Source organism: Kogia breviceps, chromosome 3, assembly GCF_026419965.1.
Source record: "Kogia breviceps isolate mKogBre1 chromosome 3, mKogBre1 haplotype 1, whole genome shotgun sequence".
Classification (NCBI taxonomy): Eukaryota; Metazoa; Chordata; class Mammalia; order Artiodactyla; family Physeteridae; genus Kogia; species Kogia breviceps.
The window spans coordinates 10,728,752-10,749,670 of NC_081312.1; the positions used below are offsets into that span (position 1 = coordinate 10,728,752).

The window sequence follows — 20,919 nt, forward strand, 5'->3', positions numbered from 1 at the left end:
AGTGTGGACTCTGAAGACCTTGAGCGACCTGCCCTGTGCCACACAGCTGGCGGCAGGGGTGGGGTTCGACACAGGAACTCTGATTCCCCTTTCCCTCACTTCTGCTACGTGACCAGAATAAAGAATAATGCAGTTCAGCGCTAACAGTAACCAACCATTTTGGAAATCTGGAAAGAACGTCTTAGGTGTTTTTTTTTTGGTTTTTTTAACATCTTTATTGGAGTATAATTGCTTTACAATGGTGTGTTAGTTTCTGCTGTGTAACAGAGTGGATCAGCTACATGTATACATATATCCCCATATCCCTCCCTCTTGCGTCTCCCTCCCTCCCACCCTCCCTATCCCACCCCTCTAGGTGGTCACAAAGCACCGAGCTGATCTTCCTGTGCTATGCGGCTGCTTCCCACTAGCTATCTGTTTTACGTTTGGTAGTGTATATATGTCCATGCTACTCTCTCACTTTGTCTCAGCTTACCCTTCCCCCTCCCTGTGTCCTCAAGTCCATTCTCTAGTAGGTCTGTGTCTTTATTCCTGTCTTGCCCCTAGGTTCTTCATGACCTTTTTTTTTTCTTTTTTTCCTTAGATTCCATATATATGTGTTAGCACACGGTATTTGTTTTTCTCTTTCTGACTTACTTCACTCTGTATGACAGACTCTGGGTCCATGCACCTCACTACAAATCACTCAATTTCGTTTCTTTTTATGGCTGAGTAATATTCCATTGTATATATGTGCCACATCTTCTTTATCCATTCATCTGTTGGTGGACACTTAGGTTGCTTCCATGTCCTGGCTATTGTAAATAGAGCTGCAGTGAACATTGTGGTACATGACTCCTTTTGAATTCTGGTTTTCTCAGGGTATATGCCCGGTAGTGGGATTGCTGGGTCATATGGTAATTCTATTTTTAGTTTATTGAGGAACCTCCATAGTGGCTGTATCAATTTACATTCCCACCAACAGTGCAAGAGGGTTCCCTTTTCTCCACACCCTCTCCAGCATTTATTATTTGTAGATGTTTTGATGATGGCCATTCTGACTGGTATGAGGTGATACCTCACTGTAGTTTTGATTTGCATTTCTCTAATGATTAGTGATGTTGAGCATCCTTTCATATGTTCGTTGGCAATCTGTATGTCTTCTTTGGAGAAATGTCTATTTAGGTCTTTTGCCTATTTTTGGATTGGGTTGTTTGTTTTTTGGATATTGAGCTGCACGAGCTGCTTGTATATTTTGGAGATTAATCCTTTGTCTGTTGCTTCATTTGCAAATATTTTCTTCCATTCTGAGGGTTGTCTTTTGGTCTTGTTTATGGTTTCCTTTGCTGGGCAAAAGCTTTTAAGTTTCGTTAGGTCCCATTTGTTTATTTTTGTTTTTATTTCCATTTCTCTAGGAGGTGGGTCTAAAAGGATCTTGCTGTGATTTATGTCATAGAGGGAAGAACGTCTTAGTTTTAAGATAAAGTAAGTTTACATGCAATTTTTAAAATGTCGTGAAACCAGATATAATTTCCCTCAGCTCTGCATAGTGTTCATTTAGGGAGACCTGATTGGGACGGTTGTATGTATGGCTCAGGTTTTCTCTGCATGACGCGGCCGAAGGGGGCCTTCCTTGGAGTGGCGAAGCCGGGTGTCCTGACTGTCAGCAGGACTTGCGGCTCAGTGTCTGCCTCGGCCGCGGCTCCCACACAGCTGCTGAGCGAGGTGGCCCTTCCTCCCGTGGGGGAGCTAGCAGACGTGGCGGCCCGGGGAGACGACGGTGCTGCTGTACTGAACAGGTCTCCCAGGGCAGAATTTCACTGGATCAGGAAATAGCAGTCTAGTCCGTCTAGAGGAAAGAATGTAATTTGAGAAATTAACTTACTTCAAGACTGACATCTCCAGATGTTGAGGTCTCGTTTGAAACTGCTCTCTGGGTTTTAGAGACACGCTTTGGCTGGCTGTGATTGTGGAAGGAGCTGCCGTGTGGAGCGCTGCCCTGGGTGGTCCTGCGCAGGCCCGTGTGGCTTTGGGAACATGTCTGGGCTAAGTGTGGGGCCATCCTGTACTGGGTCCGGGATGTCTAAGAATCCAAGCACCTCGTCCTCCTCCCCGCGGGGACCACCTGTCCACCGTGATCCCCAGGGCCTGGTGGAGGCGGCCTGGAACGTGGCCTCAGCATCAGTCCTGGGCTGGAATTCTGGCTCTGCCCCGGGAGCGGGAGGTGTTTGATGGCTTCGTGTCCTCGGCGGATGCTGTCCGATGAGCAGTGCATCGTTTTGAAGAGATGCGGTTGTGTCCCTTTACGTGGATTCTAGTGGGGGTTCGCAAGGAAGCTTGGGCATGTGTGTTTTTACAGCTTCTTCTCGGTGCAGGGGGTAAGGACCACCTGTTGTGAGGTGATCAGGGAGATATGTCGTCCCCTCAGACACTGCTGTGGGAGTGTGACTCGACAGCACTTTTTTTGGAGTCCAGTTTGGTATTTACTATATATGGAAAGCCTTAAAATGGTATGTACCATTTGATTAAATACTCATTAAATACTCCTTATAGGAATTTACATACATATTCACATATTCAGAGGTGTTTTTTATACTTTTCTACGGAAAAAAAAACATGAAATAGGGAACTGGTTAAACAATCTCTATTTCATACTCTGAAACTAATGTTACAGGGACTTCCCTGGTGGTCCAGTGGTTAAGACTCTGCACGTCCAATGCTGGGGACATAGGCTTGATCCCTGGTCGGGAACGAAGATCCCACCTGCCACGCAGTGTGACCAAAAAAATAAAAGTAATGTTACGGAAGAAAATAGGGCAAAAAGTTTATGACTTAACGTTACAAAAGCAGAGCAGGCGTTAGCGTGAGCCATCTGATCCCAGTCTGAAGAAGAATGTACATGTGTATGTATGAGAAGAAGATCGGGAAGATAGGCACCAGTATTTAAAGTTGGTTATTTCTGGATGTTTTATTTCAATTTTTGTAAATTAAGTATTTTCTAAAACCTTTATAATCTGCTTTGTGACAAAAACATTTTTAAGGGACTGAGTAATACTTTTTATTATTTGAATGCAGTGCATAATCAGCTGGCAGTTACAGTTTCCTGAATATTGGAGTTTAGACTTAATTTTCACGGCACGTCCTTATTCACAGGTAGAAAAGTAAACTTTTGTTTGTCATGTTGAAATTACCACGGGTTTGAAATACCGAGTGTGGATCCATACGGTAAGATCGCATCACAGAATAATTTCTTATCGTGGGCCCATCACGCACGGCTGAGTCAGTGTATGTGACACAGTTCAAGTTCCAGGCCAGGGGCTTTGGGGAGACAGTCTCCTGATGACATGAAAGAAGACCCCGGGGATAGCAGGGGAATAGGGGCCGCCCTGCTGAGAGCCGCGCTTCTCCGTTGTCGCTGTGACCACGCTCAGCACAGAGGGAGCCCTGTGTCCACAGCCGGGCCTGGGGGAGACGCCGGCCCTTCCCAGCATCCGCGCCCTGGGCTTATTAGAGAACAGCCTCCTCAGCGGTGACTGACGCGCTCCCCGCCCCCCCCCCCCCCCCGGTGGCGTGCAGAGGAAGTGCCGCGGAGCTTTTCAAAACTGGGGATCTGGTCGGAACATGAGAAACGGGACTGTTCCTGTCAGTCTGCTGCTACCCAGCCCTGTGTTTTAAACGGCTTCAACAGTTCGGCGCTTGGAAAGCACCTAGGAGCCTTCCTTAGGGAGGGGAACCTTCTTTAGGGCGAGGAACCCCAGGTCAGGCTTTCTGGGTGGAAGAGAAGCCAAGGAGCAGCCAGTGACACCCCGACTGGGCCTGGGGCTCCCTCGTGAGCTGTGCTCTCTTCCGTACCTTCCTCCCTGCTTGAGTAAACCCGGCCGAGGGGCAGGAGGCGGGCCGGAGGGCCTCACCCATCCTCGCCCCAGGGAGCCGAGCCCCTTCCGTGCCGGCTTCCCAGCAGCCCTGACTCGGGGCTTCACCGTTCTGGGGCAAGCGGGGGGAAGGGTAAGCTGTGAGGAAGCGAGAGAGTGGCATGGACATGTCTACACTACCAAATGTAAAATAGATGGCTAGTGGGAAGCAGCCGCATGGCACAGGGAGATCAGCTCCGTGTTTGTGACCACCTAGAGGGGTGGGAGGGAGGGAGACGCAAGAGGGAGGGGATCTGGGGACATATGTATAGTATAACTGATTCACTTTGTTGTGAAGCAGAAACTAACACACCATTGTAAAGCAATTATACTCCAGTAAAGATGTTAAAAAAATAAATAAATAGATGATTCCAGCCCCAGCTATTTGAATCCTCATGAGCTGAGGTTTCAGACATCAGTCATGGAGTAGAGACAAGCCATCTCTGTGTACTGTTTGAGTTGCTGACCCACAAAATCTGGGCACATATTAAAATTTTTGTTTATTTCACCACTTAAAAAAAAAAAAAAAAAGTCATGCTCAGCGTGATGTGGGGTGTTCCGAATGCCGCAGGCCGACCTCCTTCACACCGGGCGCCTCTGAAGTGACCCGGAAACTGATGGCTCGATTTCAGCGCTGGCCACCTGCCGGGGACCGTGGCCTCGTCCTGAGTCTGCACGACAAACGCAGTGTTTGAGTTGCATCACACGGTTAGATTGATTTAAATGCGAAGGTTTCTAGAGATGATTTTATTCATATTTTATGGTATTAGTTACATCAAATAATGTATTTGTTGTGGCTTTAGATGTTGGGTTTGGTTTTTCTCATTCCTTAAGTTGTAAAGTTAAGTGTTAATTTGATATCTTTTTTGTTTTTTAATGTAAGCATTTAAAGCTATACATTTCCCTCAGCACTGCTTTTTCTGCATCCCCTAAGTTTTGGTGTGTAGTGTTTCATTGTCGTTCATTTCCAAGTATTTTCTAGTTTCTCTTTACTCCCCCCCCCCCCCGACTTTTTTTTAGAATACAAAAGCATTTATTTAGCATACCAAAGGCAAATTCAGAAAAATATAGTGTTGAAGCTGAGAAAAATAAAAGGTTTATCCATTGAGCATATTGAAAGAAAAGTGAAAACAAACTCAGAAGTCTTAGAACGAAGAAGAGCATCTTACACAAACACAATATTCTTCCCACCCTTCCAATATGAAATATTGCCAGCAAAAAATGCTAAAGACCAGAGAAAGCCACCCGGCAAAATGATTCAAAAACCACAAAGCATGAGGCTGTTCCCCCATAAAGCTCAAGAAATGATTAAATAGCTAATAGAAGAAATGGTGAGGGAAGGGAATGTAAAAATTATATGATTAAAAAGCTGTAAGCATTGAATTCTAAAGGTTTAACTAGCAGATTCATTAGTTAATACAAAACCATCATTCTTAACAAATAATGGATCAGACACCAACCCAGTTTTGATGTTAAAAGTCAACAGATATAGGTCCCTCGTGTTTAGAGCAAAGAATAGAAAAAAAACCTCAAAACCAACAAATGCCAGTGAGAAACAGAGGTTCTTCTAAATCTTCTGTCAACAAGTTTCTGCAGTAGCACACTGGTCGCTTTCTTCAGGCCTTGATGCTCTGGTTTGGGTGTGCAATTGTAATGCATGGGTATGTGGATATGAGGCTCTCTATGTAAACGCTTCTTATTAGCTTTGTGGTTATACTCTGTGGTTTTAAATTTTTCCCCTTTAAGAGAAAATCTCTCCAAGGAAAAGTTCCAAACCTGCTTTTTAAAAAAATTGCAGTAATTTCTTCACATTTTATAAACAAAAAAACCAGAAATGAAAGCTGACAGAAATTCAAGCCAGATCCAGATTCAACCATCTTTTCATACTTCTCCAAATCCTGCAGCAGAGACAGACATAGCAATTTTCTTAAGAGCCAATTCAAAATCTCCTTTGGTAACAGGCATCTGAAGTTCCTCTTTAGAAAGTGCAGAGGTATCTTCTGGACTTAGGCCATTAATTCACCATCTCGTTGCCATTAAAGAGGCGTCCCTGCAAACCTTAGTTATATCAGCACGAGAATAGCCCTCAGTGTTCTCTGCTGTACCTTCCAGTTAAATATCAGGATCCAGTCAACCTCACGAAGATTGATTTTCAGAAGCTCAGTTCTTCCTTTTGCTGTTGGGAGAGGTACATATATCCTTTTTCCTAATCTCCTTCGTAAAGCTTCATCGGTGTCCCGTGGGAACATAATAGTAGCCAATACCATAAGCATTTTGGAAGGACTGCCATTCACTAAAGCTCCTGCAACTCCATCCATCTGAATGAGTAGCTCAGACATGACTCTGCAGATTGCCTCGTGTTCATCAGAGGTTCCTCTTCGACTGCAGGTAGAATCTGTCTCATCAGTGAAGATCACGGTGAGGACATACAGTCTAGCCATTTCAGACACCAGACAGACTAGCTTCTCGGCCCCCCCCTATGGATTTAGAGGTCGGTGTGGAGGAGGGCGCTGTTGAAGGGTGTTGTGTCACATTCAGTGGTGCAGCTTCAGCCAGCATGGTCTTGCCAGAGCCTGGGGGGCCGACCGTCGGCACACCCTTCCGTGGCCTTCTGGTCCTCTGAAAAAGTCAGGCATCCACACGGGAAGAGCAGCAGCTTCCCTTAGCAGCCTCTTCGCTTCTTCCAGGTCTGCTGTGTCATCCCACAGCGTTCCTGCTGGGATTCCTGGAGACGATGTCTCACCGAGGACTTCTCATATGCAGGTCCTTATCGTATGCAGCACCATCGAATTTTGGAGTTTCACCATCACTTGGACCACCTTGCATATTTTTCCTTCCCTTGTCATCTCCCTCTTGTCTACAATCCTTGCCCCTACTCGTAGAGGGTTTTTCACTCTTTGATATAGGATGTGCTCGGCCTACAGCTCCCTGGGCTCCTCCTCCTGGCATTTCTTTGCTTAGAGGTCTTCTCCATTGGGACGCCTTATCTGAGGTGGAGTTCTATGTTCTGCGTGTACAGGGGGCGGCCAAGCAGCAGGATCTCTAAAGGGTTCATCTTGACAGGACACAGGGAAACCTGGGGCCTGTCGATTTTAAGACTTTCCAAAGTGCCGACAATACTTTTAACTTGTTCCTATTCTTCCAGTAATTCCTGTTGAACCTGCTGCCATTGGCCTTTGACAGCTGGGTCTCCGATTGACTAGCGATGTCTCTGAATTTGCTGTTATCATCCCTAGTAATATGCCACTGGTGAGTCATAATTTCCAAGAAGTGCATAGTCTCTTCCTTTCTTTGCACTGTCACAAATCTCACCCAAATTCATCTCTCAGAGACCTAGGTGCCGCAGGCCAGCCTACCACTTTGCTGTGGTCCCGGTGGGGTGGGGGTCTCGGTTCTCTGGGTGTTTCCTCTGGCCTGGTTGTTCTAGAGCGTGTTGGATAATTTCTGTATAGTTGGGAATTTTCCATTTTTCCTTCTGCTAATGAAGTCTAACTTCGTCTGTTGCCTTCAGAGAAGCTACTGTATATGATATTTATCTTTTAAAATCCGTTGAGACTTAATTCATGGCCTAAGGTGTGGACTGTCTTGGGGAATGTCCCATGTCCTCTTGAAAAGCGTGAGTTCTGTGGTTGAGTAGAGGGTTCCCCTGTACAGTTGGTCTAGTTGATTTATTATATTAAGTCCTCTATTCCCTCACCTGTATTCTTTCTGGTTTTCTATCCATCATTGAGAGTTGGGTGTAGAAATCTCCAGCCATTATTGTAGAACTATCTCTCCTTCAGTTCCGTCATTTTTTGCTTTGCGTATTTTGAGTGTTTGTGGTGAGGTACATAACTGTTTATAATTGTTATGTGTCCCTGCCGTATGAGCCATTTATTAATATACCGCTTTTATTTTGCTTTTTAAACCTCTTTGATTTAAAATCATTTTATCTGATAACAGTACCATTACTCCTGCTCTCTTTTGCTTTTGATTTGCATTGATTGTCTTTTTCCATTCTTTAATTGTCAGCCAATTTTGTGTCTTTTGATCTGAAGTGAGTCTCTTGTAGACGGCATAGAGTTAAATCATGTTTTTAAACCTATTAGTTAAAGTACATTTACAGTAATCACTGACAGGGAGGGACTTCTGTCATTTTGCTGTTTGTTCTCTATATGCCTTTTAGCTTTTTTGTCTCACATTTCCTGAATTACTGTCTTCTTGTGTGTTTAGTTGCTTTTCTCATTTTCTCCTCTTTCTCTTTTTTTTGTGGTTACCACTGTGAGGACGCATTTAACATCCAGATTCACCATTTTAATGCTGCATAGTGTTCAGATAGGTAAACACGATACTCGTGATTGTCACCAGTCAGATATTTTTAGTTAATGAAATTCACTTTTCTCTCTTCCTTTTTCTTTTTTCTTTTGTCCTACCCAGTTGCGTGGAGGTTTTCTTGCCCTTTCTGAAGCCTGAGGTCTTCTGCCAGGTCTCAGTAGATGTTCTGTGAGAGCCGTTCCACGTGTGGATGTAGCTTTGATGTATTTGTGGGAGGTGGTGAGCTCCACGTCCTGCTCCTTGGCCACCTTGATCGTTCTCCAGGAAAATTTTTTTTTGGCTGTGCTGGGTCTTTGTTGCAGCACTTGGGGGCTTCTCTCTTGTTGTGGCGCGTGGGCTCTAGAACCTGCAAGCTCAGTAGTTGCAACATGCTGGCTTCTCTAATCGTGGTGCTTGGGCTTAGTTGCCCCCTGGCATGTGGGATCTTAGCTCCTCAACCAAGGATCGAACCAGAGTCCCCTGCATTGGAAGGCGGATTATCGAGCACTGGACTACAAGGGAAGGCCCATAAAATTTACTGTTTTAGAGCAGTTTTAGATTTATATAGAAGTTGAATGGAAAGCACAGAGGGTTCCCATGCATTCCCTTTCCCACTCCAGCTTCTGTGCTATTAATATCTTGTATTAGTGTGGTACATTTGTTACAGTCAGTAAACTAATACAGAAACATTATTACTTAAAATCTGCAGTTCACATTAGGATTCACTCTTTGTATTGTACATTGTATGGGTTTTGACAGATGTATGGTGACATGATATGTGTCTACCACTACAGTATCAAACAGAGTTAGTTTCACTGTCTGCAAATACCTTTCCTGTGCACCACCTGTTCAACCCTTCCTTCCCCTGCACCTCTGGTCACCACTGATCTTTTTACTGTCTCCATAGCTTTCCCTTTTGTCATATAGTTAGAATCTTACGCAGCCATTTCAGATGGGCTTCTCTGACTTACTAATATGCATTTAAGGTTCCTCCATGTATTTTCATGACTTGACAGCTCATTGACTTTTATCAGTAAATAATATTATAAATAATAATATTTGTCCCTGGTTCACGTACCATCAGGGAGCAAAAAATTACTAGTGCATCACTCCAGCAATGTCCTCACCAGTAATATGCAAACCGAAAATAAAATTGCTTCACATGCTCTGTCACACAGTGTGTCAACAATTCCTCTCCCTTTTTACTGAGAAAAGGGTGTGAAAAGACCCGCCAGAGCTGCCAGCTTACAAGGGGATGAGGTAGCCAAGAAGAGCTCCTATGCCGTGTGTCTGTGGAGTAGCCAAGCAACATACGAACATCCCTTTTTAACCCAAAAAGACTAACCAAAACTAAAAAGGAATGTGTTAAAAAGAGAAAGCTAACTTTGATAAGTGCTCACATTTCTCAGGATCTGCAGCTGTGAGATACCTGGAACGCACAGGGAACCAGGTGTTTGCTGGTGGCTGCCAACAGCCTCCTTACTGCATCAAGAGAGCATGTCTCCCCGTGACCGTCTCGGGGGCAGGGTTGGGACAGAGGGAACACGGGGCCTGTTATGCTCTTCCTCAGCTGCACACAGTGACCTCCGTGGCATCTTGCGAGAAGAGTGCCTCTCAGGGCTGCAAGGCACACACACAACGGCGGAGGAGGGCTCATCTACATCGTTCATTGCATGGAACTGTTACGGCAAACACCTAGCTTTTCTTGAACACTTCGTACGTAGTTGTGGCGCACCGGCTCAGTTGCTCCGCGGCATGTGGGATCTTCCCAGACCAGGGCCCGAACCCGTGTCCCCTGCATTAGCAGGCAGATTCTCAACCACTGCGCCACCAGGGAAGCCCCATTTTTTTTTCCTTCTTCTTTTAATTAATTAGTTTATTTATTTATTTATTTATTTATTTATTTGGCTGTGCCAGGCCTTAGTTGCGGCACAGGGGATCTTTAGTTGCGGCACGGGGGCTCTTTTAGTTGCAGCATGTGGGATCTAGTTCCCTGACCAGGGAACGAACCTGGGCCCCCCCAGGGCTTATTTTCATCACAGTTGCCTTGAAGCTCATGCTGCCTGTGACCTGGCCGTTTGCGAAGACCATCACTCCTGCGACCCTAAGCGATGCTGAGCGGGCCGGGTGTCTGAGCCCCCGGCTGGTGGGGAGGTCGTGCCAGAGGCTGGGGTGAGGGTGGGTCACCGCCACTTCCTTAGTGAGTGCACTCAGGTCCCAGGGCATCAGTTTCCCTGAGGTTTCATGAAATGAGAAAAATATCGCTGCCCTTTCTGAGTCCAAGGAGATAGCTGATTAACAGGGGTTTGCAGACTGCTAACTGACTTTTCTGGAGGTGTATCTCCTTCCTCTGAATGCTCCTTCCTTAGAGATACTAGGGTACACTGTAATTATTCCAGTCTCCCCTCCACAACCAGTGTTTGGGATCTCTCAGGAAGTGTGCCAAGTGAGCAGGAGAAAGGAATTGCCTGGCTTCAGCTGCAGGACACTTCTTCACGTCACACGAAATGATTTCTAAGTAACCACGATCTGGATGGGCTGCTCAGTGATCACTTCGTTCCTCTAAGAACTTATTTATCATATAGCAGCGAGAGCATTGTTCTGGGGGAAGGAAACGATTCCCTGACGCTTTTGGCCTCGAGACCGAGTCCCCGTGAACCACGTGGCGCTCCTGTGTGTTCCCTTCAAGAAGCATGCCTGCCCTGCAGGTGAGCTCAAACCCACTTAAACGGGAAAGAACCCAAGCCATTGGCCCCAAACCCTGCTTCTAGATGGGCGGTCCCGTCACTTGAGAACTTGTTCAAAATGCAAATCCTCGGGCCCCAAACGGACTGAATGAGAAAATCTGTGGGTGAGACACACAGTCTGTGGCTTAACAGCCTTTCTGATACAAGCCCATGTCTGAGAGCCATGCACAAAACCAAGGAGGACCCAGTTAGTTTGCTAATGAAGAGATTTTGACCATCTCACGTGGGACGCTGTCACCTCCAGGCAACCACCCTGCCCTCTGTTGTTTATTACTCACGTTGCAAGTTGTCCAGGTGGAGACGGGTGGAGATCAGGGTCATTTACTGGAGAGGGTCTCAAATCCACTTTTCTGTGGCTCTCCCTCCTCTCTGCCCTCCTTTGTGGGTTGGCTCCACCTTCATGCAGTAGTGAGATGGCTGTGGTGTTTACAGGTGTCACATCCAAAGTCAAGACCATCTCACCTGGAGTCCTCTTCTCGAGAGCCAGGGAAACTGTCAATGAAAGTGCAGTAGGGCACCCGTCCCCAAAGGAAAGTGCAGTAGGGCACCCGTCCCCAAAAGAATGCAGTAGGGCACCCGTCCCCAAAGGAAAGTGCAGTAGGGCACCCGTCCCCAAGGGAAAGTGCAGTAGGGCACCTGTCCCCAAGGGAAAGTGCAGTAGAGCACCCATCCCCAAAGGAAACCAGTGGTGTTTCAGAGGCTCTGAGGAGCTCCAATTCCTTACGTCTCAGCACAGAAAGAATTCAGCTAGAGGCAAAGTGATAGATAGGAGGTGATTTATTAGAATAGGACGCTTGCGAGGCTTACAAGGGGGCAGGTGAGACAGTGCCACACGGGAGAACTTAGTGGGCTACAGTTTTATAATCAAAGGAAAAGTGGGGAGGAGGAAAAGACCACCTTCTTGCTCATTCTTTTTTTAAAATTTATTTATTTATTTGACTGTGCTGGGTCATAGTTGCAGCATGCATGTGGGATCTAGTTCCCTTACCAGGGATCGAACCCGGGCCCCCTCCATTGGGCGTGTGGAGTCTTAGGCACTGGACCACCAGGAAAGTCCCCTTCTTCCTCATTCTTGAGTAGACGTCAAGCTTTCATCATCAGCTTCTCCTCCAGGTTGGGCACGGGAGATTTTTTTGTCCCTACATGGTCAAGCCAGGACTGTCATGGCGCAATGGAAAAATAATTTCAGGTTTCAGTACGATGAGAGTCTTTCAATTTGAAATGTCACCTTTCCACAAATTATTGTTTTTCATGTGTGCAGAGAGCATGTCCTAGGGGTCATTAACTTACTGAGATCACTGGGCAGGATGCGGGTCCCATGCCACCATTGTTTTATTGTTTTGGGGCATGTCTCACGCTTCTGTTGCATGGTTGTTGCTAAGCAGGCCTGCTTGGTTTTGTAGTTAAGCGAACTGCTCTCTTGAGTTATCATTAACTTACAGGGGTCTCCCATACGTTTTTCTTTACTTATGTTCCCCTAGTGGGATTAGCTATTTAATCACCTACTTTGTCCCTATCACAATTGTCTCACTGGTGGGCAAAGAGTTATGTGAGACCCCTGTACCAGTTCTGTGGGAGGGGGATGAGACTGCATATACAGGTCAATTGGGTTTTGTTTCTGAATCTGGGGACTGTGTTCTTTGCTTTGAGTCTCATGTAGCAGCTTTGGCCACCAGAACAGGATAGGACTGGCACTCTGCCAGCTAGTCGTTTTTGTTTTGTTTTACATACAACGTAATAAACTTTTTTTTTTAATTGGAGTATAATTGCGTTACGCTCTTGTGTTAGTTTCTGCTGTACAATGAAGTGAATCAGCTATAAGTATATCTATATCCCCTCCCTCTTGGACCTCCCTCCTACCCCCGCCCAAATCTCCCCCACCTAGGTCTTCACAGAGCACCGAGCTGATCTCCCTGTGCTGTACAGCAGGCTCCCACTAGCTGTCTACTTTACACATGGTAGTGTACTTATGTCAATCCTAATCTCCCAATTCGTCGCACCCTCTCCTTCCCCGCCATGTCCGCGTGTCCAGTGAAGGAAACACTTCCATTTACCATCACAACAAAAAGAATAAAATACCTAGGAATAAACCCACCTAAGCAGGCAAAAGACTTGTACTCAGAAAACTATAAGACACTGATTAAAGAAATTAAAGATGATACAAACGGATGGAGAGCTATACCAGGTTCTTGGATTGGAAGAATCAACATTGTGAAAATGACTCTACTCCCCAAAGCAATCTACAGATTCAATGCAATCTACAGATTCAATGCAATCCCTATCAAACTGCCAATGGCTTTCCTCACAGAAGTAACGAACTTTTAAAATATGACTTTTTAAAAACATTTCATTTTGCAGCAAGTGTAGATACATAGGAAGTCGCAAAGGCAGTGCAGAGAAACCACACCGGTTCCTGCAATGGTCGTGTCTCACGTAATTGCGGTGTAGTACCAAAATCAGAAACCTGACGCTGGCACGTGTGTGTACGGTTCTGTGCTATTGTATCACACGTGTAGATTCACGGACCCACAACTGATGCACAGAACTGTTCCGTTCCCTCCTGCTACCTTCTGTAGTCAGACCCAACCCCTGACCCCACCACTAAGACGTTTTCCATCTTCATAACTCTGTCATCTTGCGAATGTTACATACGTGGAATCATACAGTATGTGACTTTCGAGGTGGACATTCTTCACGTGATTCATCCAGGTGGTTGCCTGTATCAACAGTTCATCCCTTCTCATCGCTGAGTAGTCTTACAGGGTGTGGATGAATGACAATGTCTAACCACTCACTTATTGAAGGACATTTTGGTTTCCAGTTTTGTGCCATCATGAGGACAGCTGCTATGGACATTCACATGCAGAATGTTGTGTGAACCTAAGTTTTCATTTCTTCAGGATGAACACCGAAGAGTATAATCCAGGGTCCAGTCTGGGTCCTGGGCTAAGGGATCTCCTTCTCTGCCATCTGATCTGAGATGTTGCCCACCCAGAAGTTCCTGCAGTCACCTTCTCCCGGTGCCTGGGCTGGGACGCAGGGGCCTTAGGCTCCGTGTGCTACTTCCACCCCTCCCCACTGCAGGGTCTACGTGTGTTACGGGGTACACCAGAGCTGAACTCGGGAGATTCAACAGGACTCCACACTGTGAGGTCTCTTTGTAGGTCCTCTGGCTCAAGGATGAGGCTTTTTTCTCAGAACTTTTCCTATCTGGGTTTGTTTGCATTTCCAGGATTTGGGGGGCCCTAGACTGTCGATCAGGCAATATGGAAGGAACCCCTCCAGACCCCCCAAAACAAAAAGGAAACTCACATGATTTTTTTTTTGGCCTCACCACACAGCGTGTGGGATCTCAGTTTCCCAACCCCCGACCAGGGGGTCATCTGGTATGTATAATATAGTATTTTTTCATGATTAAAATTATAGCATTTTGCTTTTTTTCCACTTAACATAGAATCCCAACATTTTAAAAGTTGCTGCTTAGTCTTCCTATATAATGGTTTTATTGAATAGTAGTTTATCAGTTGGATAGACATAAGGTCTTCAACCATGTCTTCATGTTGGGTGTGAACGTTCTTCCCAGCTCTCACTATTGGGAAGGACATCTTGATGCACGAAGGATGCGTCTGATGCTGGGTCATTGCTCCTGAAGAGATTTCCTGGAGCAGGTTTCTGGGTCAGAGGTAGGACACCTGAGTTTGGGCAGGTCGGCAGCAGTTGGTGGTGCCCCCAGGGGAGTCCCGGCGGGCTGCTTCGGAGGAACCTTCCGGACACTGGCGGGTATCTTAGGGCCGTGAGCCACGCTTTTCCACATGAATTTATATATTCGTTTTTATATTTCATTCAATCAATCTGTTCATTGATCTCATTTTAATACTTTAATAACAACAACAAGAACAAATAATGGAAGCCAAGTGTCTGCCGCTTGGATGTGTCCCAGTTCTGCATTGTTTGGGGTTTTTTCCGTGTTTTCCTGAAGAGGCTGAGCCACTCACTGCCTGCTCACCGGAGATGGCTCAGTGCCTCAGTCGACCCCGAGGGCCGTGGAGTGGTGACCAGCTCTGGGTCACAGTTGCACCTGTGGGGCTCTTCCTTTGTGTTCTGCGTCTCACCTCCCGTGACTCCCTTGCCCCCTCACCGACCCCATCCCCAGCTGGACCAGCCTCTAGTTCCTGACTCATGAACGGAAGCTGATGCAAGCCTTTGGGGTTTGGTGAGCTTCCGCTGAAGACTTGGGCTAGTGGAGGGAGCTTGGAGCATAGTTTATTGCAGGGACATCTTTATCCTGAAAATCCATGGTGCACTCCCAGCTGGGGGTTGGAGGGGGCTGGTGGAAAGAACAAAACTCTTCTGGCCAGCATTTCACCAAGAACACACTTCTGCCACATCCAGATCCCTGCCCACACGTGAAGCGCTGTCTTCTTGCTTTAAAGGGCCACCTGTGTGGTAAAACGCACACTTTCTCTTAGAATTATGGTGACTCCACCAGGTCATCCAGTGTCTCCTTTTCATAAGGGCACAGTTGTTTGGGGTTAAGGCCCCACCCTTCTCTGGTATGACCCCTATCTCCACTTGACTGACTGTTTCTGCAGTAACTCTGTTTCCAAGTAAGGTCACATTCTGAGGTGCTGGGGGCTAGGACTGTACCGCGCGGATCTGGGGGGAACCGTCCACCCACGACAGAGTGTTAACGGGGCCCAGCCTGGGGCTAAGGCACGCTAGCTCCAGTCCAGCCTCAGGAGACGCTTGGGGCTTCGAAGTAGCACTGAGCTTGTCGGTGGATTGGGAGTCAGGTGTGCCCCGGGCTCCCCCCAGCCCCCCCCCCCCGCCCCTTGAGAAATAGGCTGGAGCAGATAAAAGGGTTCACTTGAGCAGATAAAGGGATCCACTGGCACAAGCCCGCTGAGAACACTCTTAGCGTTCTCTGCTCTGGGAGGGGTGAATAATAACACGCCTTGGCCCTGCATCCTTGCCCTCCAGGCCGTGAGGCTAAGCTGCAGCCTCAGGGCTGCTGTGGGAGGGGCTGGCCAAGGGGCAGGGGGTGGCCCCACCACTGGCTGACAGCCTCCCAAGCTGCACATCCAGGGCCCCACCAAGGCCAGTGGTCTGTGTCCCACCCCAGTGGCCGCGTCAGTGCAGGGACCGGCCGGGTGACACTGAACTCTGGGGCACAGGGGCGTCCACCACCGGGGGGCCCGAGGGACGCTCTCACGCTGAGTCCTCGCTGCTCTCTCGGGATGTCGGAGCCCCAGGACCTCTGGCCTCATTGGCTTTGGTCCCTTAGGAGGCCCTAGGGTGCTCTGTGGAAGGACCTGGGCCATGTGACCCAGGTACACCTCCAGTGGCCTGGCCCTGCTCAGACCCTTCTGTTGGTACGTCCAGCACGGGCCACAGGACCGAGCCTGGTGGCCCTTGCCCACCCCCGATGGCAGTCAGGGTGGCGGCCACCCTGCTCCCTCTGGTGTGCCTGTGCCTGGCAGGAGCGGACAGTGACTCGGTGCTTCTGCGGGTAGAGATCCCTGGGGTCGGAGCCTGGGGGCGGTGACCTGCCAGCTACCTCCTAGAAGTGACCTCCCCCCCTCCAGGAGACCTCCACCCATGAGCCCATGGAGCTGGGGACCCGGCCTGCTGAGCGAGGGGAGTACAGGAAGGCAAGGGCATCCTCGGGGCAGCATTGGGGAGCCTGCACGATTCTGTGTTTCCAGCAGTTTCCCTGCTGAGAGAGGCCCGCCTCTCTCCCTCTGTCTGGAGTCACATCTCAGGCAGGTGCCCATGACCTCAAGGGAGCCCCTGGGGGCTCTCTAGTAAAACTGGAAAACCATTCAGCAGAATTCTGTCTGGCTTAAGGATGAAGCTGATCATCTTTCTACCAGTCATTGCCCCTGTGGGCCATGGGGTCCTCAGCGCGGGCCTGGATGCCCTGGACCCTGGGAGGAAACAGGCCCAGTCATGGAAGGTCACTGAAAGTCATTCTGGTGTGTTTCAGTTTACTCAGAGCAGTGATCCTAGGACATGCGGTCCAGAAATTGAACTAAGGAAAAGCAGACATCCTTTTAGAGGGTGGGGCTGGCCCCTGCTAGGCTGGTTGGGTTTTGTTTGCTTTTTCCCCTGGTCATAATCATGATCTCAGCAGGGCCCTTTCTTTCATTATGATTGATCTTGATTTGCTTCTGATCCTCTGTCTTTAGTTCCATTTTCCCCCCTTGCTCTCCTTCAAAGCACTGGTGATTAAATAAACAATGGAACATACAAACAGCTTTGAAGGGCAGGCGGGTGGCCTGTAAAGGAAGGGTCTTATGCAGAGTTTTGTTTGTCTGGAAGCATTCCTGATGTCCTGCGTCACTGCCTGAGTTTAAGATGTCAGAATATCCAGTCTTTTAAAGGTATGGAAAACTGACACGACAGGATTTCAAAAGCAAGGCGTCCAGTTCCTCATTTTCCGATTGGGTTGTTTGTCAGGGTGAAAAAATAATCTCTTTACACTGCTCTTTTGCTGGAATTGCTACCGGAATATTGGAGGGAAGATGACAAGATTATCCGAAGGCTAGTCTGCAAGGTTGTTTCTAGGAAGGTGGGTTTGTGTAGCTTCTGTGGAAAAACAAAATCAAACAACCAAAAATCACAAAACAAGCCGCCTCCTTCTTACTTGGTGGGAATCCTGTTGTTTCCCTGGTTTATTTATTAATAGTTGTTTTCTTTGGCCCAGATAGGCCTGGTTTTTCAAGTATAAGAAAGATTAAGAAAACCAAACTAACCTCCTGGTAACAATAACTGCAGAGAGGGAGGCAGAGGACCTCGAGGCTTGTTTGATGAGGTTGTATTGCAGCTGAGGCTGTCTCCTGGGCAAGCTTCTAGAGCAAAGAGCTCGTTTTCCAGCCAGGAGCTCCGAGGACCGTTTTGCAGGGCCTGGGTCTGAGGTCAGCTCTGCGCTTTCCACTCAGCGTGCACCCTTCTCTCCCCCTGGGTTCCACCTACTGGGGACCGTTGCTCGGCCGCAGCCTCATCAGCCCTCTCCCGAGGGCCTCCAGGGCGCCTGTGCGCCCTGGTCCCCGGGGTGCGCCCACCAGCGGGGGGTGGCTTGAAGCGGAAGCTCCTGGCAGAGTCTGACCTGCAGAACCTAGACCCCTCCCACCGCCAAAGGGGAAGGGAGGCGTGGTGCCTGCATCCCATCTTGACCTTTGTCTCAGACTTAGAGAATCACCGCTGGGTGTGGGGCAAGCGGCTGCTGTAAAAGGCTGAAAATGAGAGTGAACGCAGAGTTGCACTGGACCTGGGTGGGCCTGGGAGCACGGAGTCTCTCCGTTGCCAGTCCCCTCTCACCTGCGCCTGGGTCACGGCTGCCAAGCCCAGCGGGGTCAGACCATCATCTTCTTTAGACCAGGATCGGGGCTCGCCTGGTCTCCCCACAGCGTGCCTGGTGGGCCTTCCCGGTCCCATTTCACTGCCTGGGCCTGGTCCACACTGCCTGGAACCCCAGGGCTCTCTCCCAGGTTCCTCCAGTGAAGAGCTTTGAAAAAAACACGTGTTGGGTATATTGAAGACATAGCATGGCTGAATAGGACAAGAGGCTACAAACAGCAAGGATTAGGAAACTCTTTCTGGCTGGGGATGGTTTGGCGGTCTCTCCGGGGGGCTGCTAGAGGGACCCATCTCCAGCACAGCCTTGAACTCTTGTCGGTCGCGCAGGTGCTGTGGCGTGTCAGCCCCAGACACAGGCGGGACTGAGCTCCCCTCTCCTGGGGGCTGCCTGGTTCCCAGCCTACTTAAAAGTAATGGTCTTAGAAGAAATCCAAAATAGTAATATGAGCCAAAGGGGGCTCAAATTACCATCCATCTCGATGGTTCGTGCTACCTGTCGGTGGCTTCTTTCCAGAAGGGATGTCAAGCCCCGTGATGCCTGCTGGTGTGTCCAGGCTCTGTCTTCTGGCCCTGCAGTGGTTCTCCAGCTGTGAGGGTGTGTGTGGTCTGTGCTTTTGCAGGTTTAGTACCTGTGCAACTAGCTGATAGTAAGGCCTATTCAATATTCTATCTTGGGAGTTTAGTGTAAGAAGGAGCATTTTTTAAAATATGTGTCATCCCTTATATTAACTGCGCATCAAATTCTCTTCCAATTTCATAATTAGAGGCTTGGCAGTTTCTCTTGCTGTTTGGTTATTAAGACCTTGCCACAGGTATCACCAGTGTTTCCACAGCTACTTGTTCTTTTTGTGTGTTTCCTTATTTTTATTGTTTAGATAAAATTTGTATATCTTATCATCTCTCCTTCTCTTTGAAGTATGTCTTTTGTAATTCCAAAATTGCAGGAATTATATGCTTCCTTCATCTGTAGCTTTGACCTATATTCTCCTCTCTTCTAGTTTTTCTGCTATTAAATTTACTGTTCTGGACTTCTGTCTACAGAGAGTGCACTTCTGAGCACTGGGTAAGGCTTTAGTTTATCTTTGTGACAAAATCCGAATTCAGGTGGCCTGACACCAGGGGTGAATTCTTCCTTGCTTCATTGTATCAAAAAGGTTACCTTGTCATGCCTTTTGAAACTCAGTAGAGTCTATTTCTGGACTTCCCATGCTATTTCATTGACCTGCATTTTTGCACCAGTTTCATTTTTTAAAAAGCATCGATACTTTAATACGTTCTACTGTTTTGTAGGATTATAATCTTTCATAGCTCTTTGTTTTCATTCAGAATTTTCTCTGCTTTCGGAGCACATTTGCTCACCAATTATATTTTAGTATCATGTTTGAGTTAAAAAACAAGGCCAGTTGGGATTTGGATCAGAACCGTTCAGTGTGAGCAGGTGCTTTCGGGGAGAGGGTGGTCGCAGCCCTCCTCTCTAGTGTGCCCTGAGGTCGTCTGGGGCCATCTGTGTCCCTACGGACAGAGCACGCAGTCCTGGACGCTTGTCCTCTCGCCCTTCTCCTCTCCTGTGACCTCAATCAGCCTTTTGGCTGTAGCCTTCTGTATGATCACCGGACTTAACTGTGGCAGGAAACAATATCGAAATAGGTATTTTCCAATTGTCTCCTTAGAAACATCCATGGAATTGGAATCTTTGTTTCAAAAAGTCTACACATCTACTATTTTGAAACATATAGTTCACCTGGCTTCCAGAAAGGTTGTACCAATGTGCATCTCCTACCAGTTTTCCCTTTAACTTGGGTGATTGTTTGCTTGTTTCCTTCGAGTCCTTGAGGGAAGAATTTATTTCTCATTCAGCGTTATGACTCACCCTGAAGTCCCCTGAGCGGTGCTAGAAAGAGCAAAGTGTTAAATGAATGTTTAATGCATGTTTGTTGAAAGAAAAGCAACTTTTTCAGTATAAAGCTCAAAAAAATTAAGGAAAGGGAGAGTTTATTCATGTCTTCCTCTCAGTACCAAACTAACTCCATAACCAACATAAAGGTTTGGAAAAGGTCCTCTTGGGGAGGGAAGTTCGGACCGTGAGGGAGAGACAGTCAGAAGCCCCAGTTCTGAACTGCGGTGGACTTGGACCAGCTCAGCTGGGGGCTGCCCTTGGGCTTTGGCTGATGCTCTGTCGGAACCCGCCTCTCTTGCAGTATTTTATGGCAAGGACCTCATAATACTTATGGGAAGGTCTTCTCTTCTGAGTGGCTGGCATCCAGAGGCCCAAGCACCCCAAAGAGACACAGTAGAATTTCACGCTTGTCGCCAAGCCCATTGTTTCCAAGGAGAAGGGCAGCAGGCTAATTCTCCGTTGGACTGCACCTTCCTCGATACTCGAACCTTGTTAGGCCGTTTCCCTCCCTCTCAGCCAGTGAGATCTTGTGGCCTGCTCCTCCTTCCAAGGACACCTCTTTCCTTCTTCATTCGTTTACAATTATATTTTGTTGTACCGAAGAGTTTTATTCTATGTGGTTTTCAGTTGTCACCAAACCCATATGCTGCCCGAGCAGCTTGGAGGATTTAAAAAATGGGTTTCGACTCAGTCTGTAAGACGTTTTGTTCAAGTGAGTTGGAGAGATAGCTTA

The 20,919-nt window shown here is 47.6% G+C and overlaps 1 pseudogene; it reads right to left on the reverse strand.

Moving 5' to 3' along the window:
- Positions 1 to 4,472: 4,472 nt before the first annotated feature.
- On the reverse strand, positions 4,473 to 6,864 carry LOC131752257 (katanin p60 ATPase-containing subunit A-like 1; annotated as a pseudogene).
- Positions 6,865 to 20,919: the final 14,055 nt, after the last annotated feature.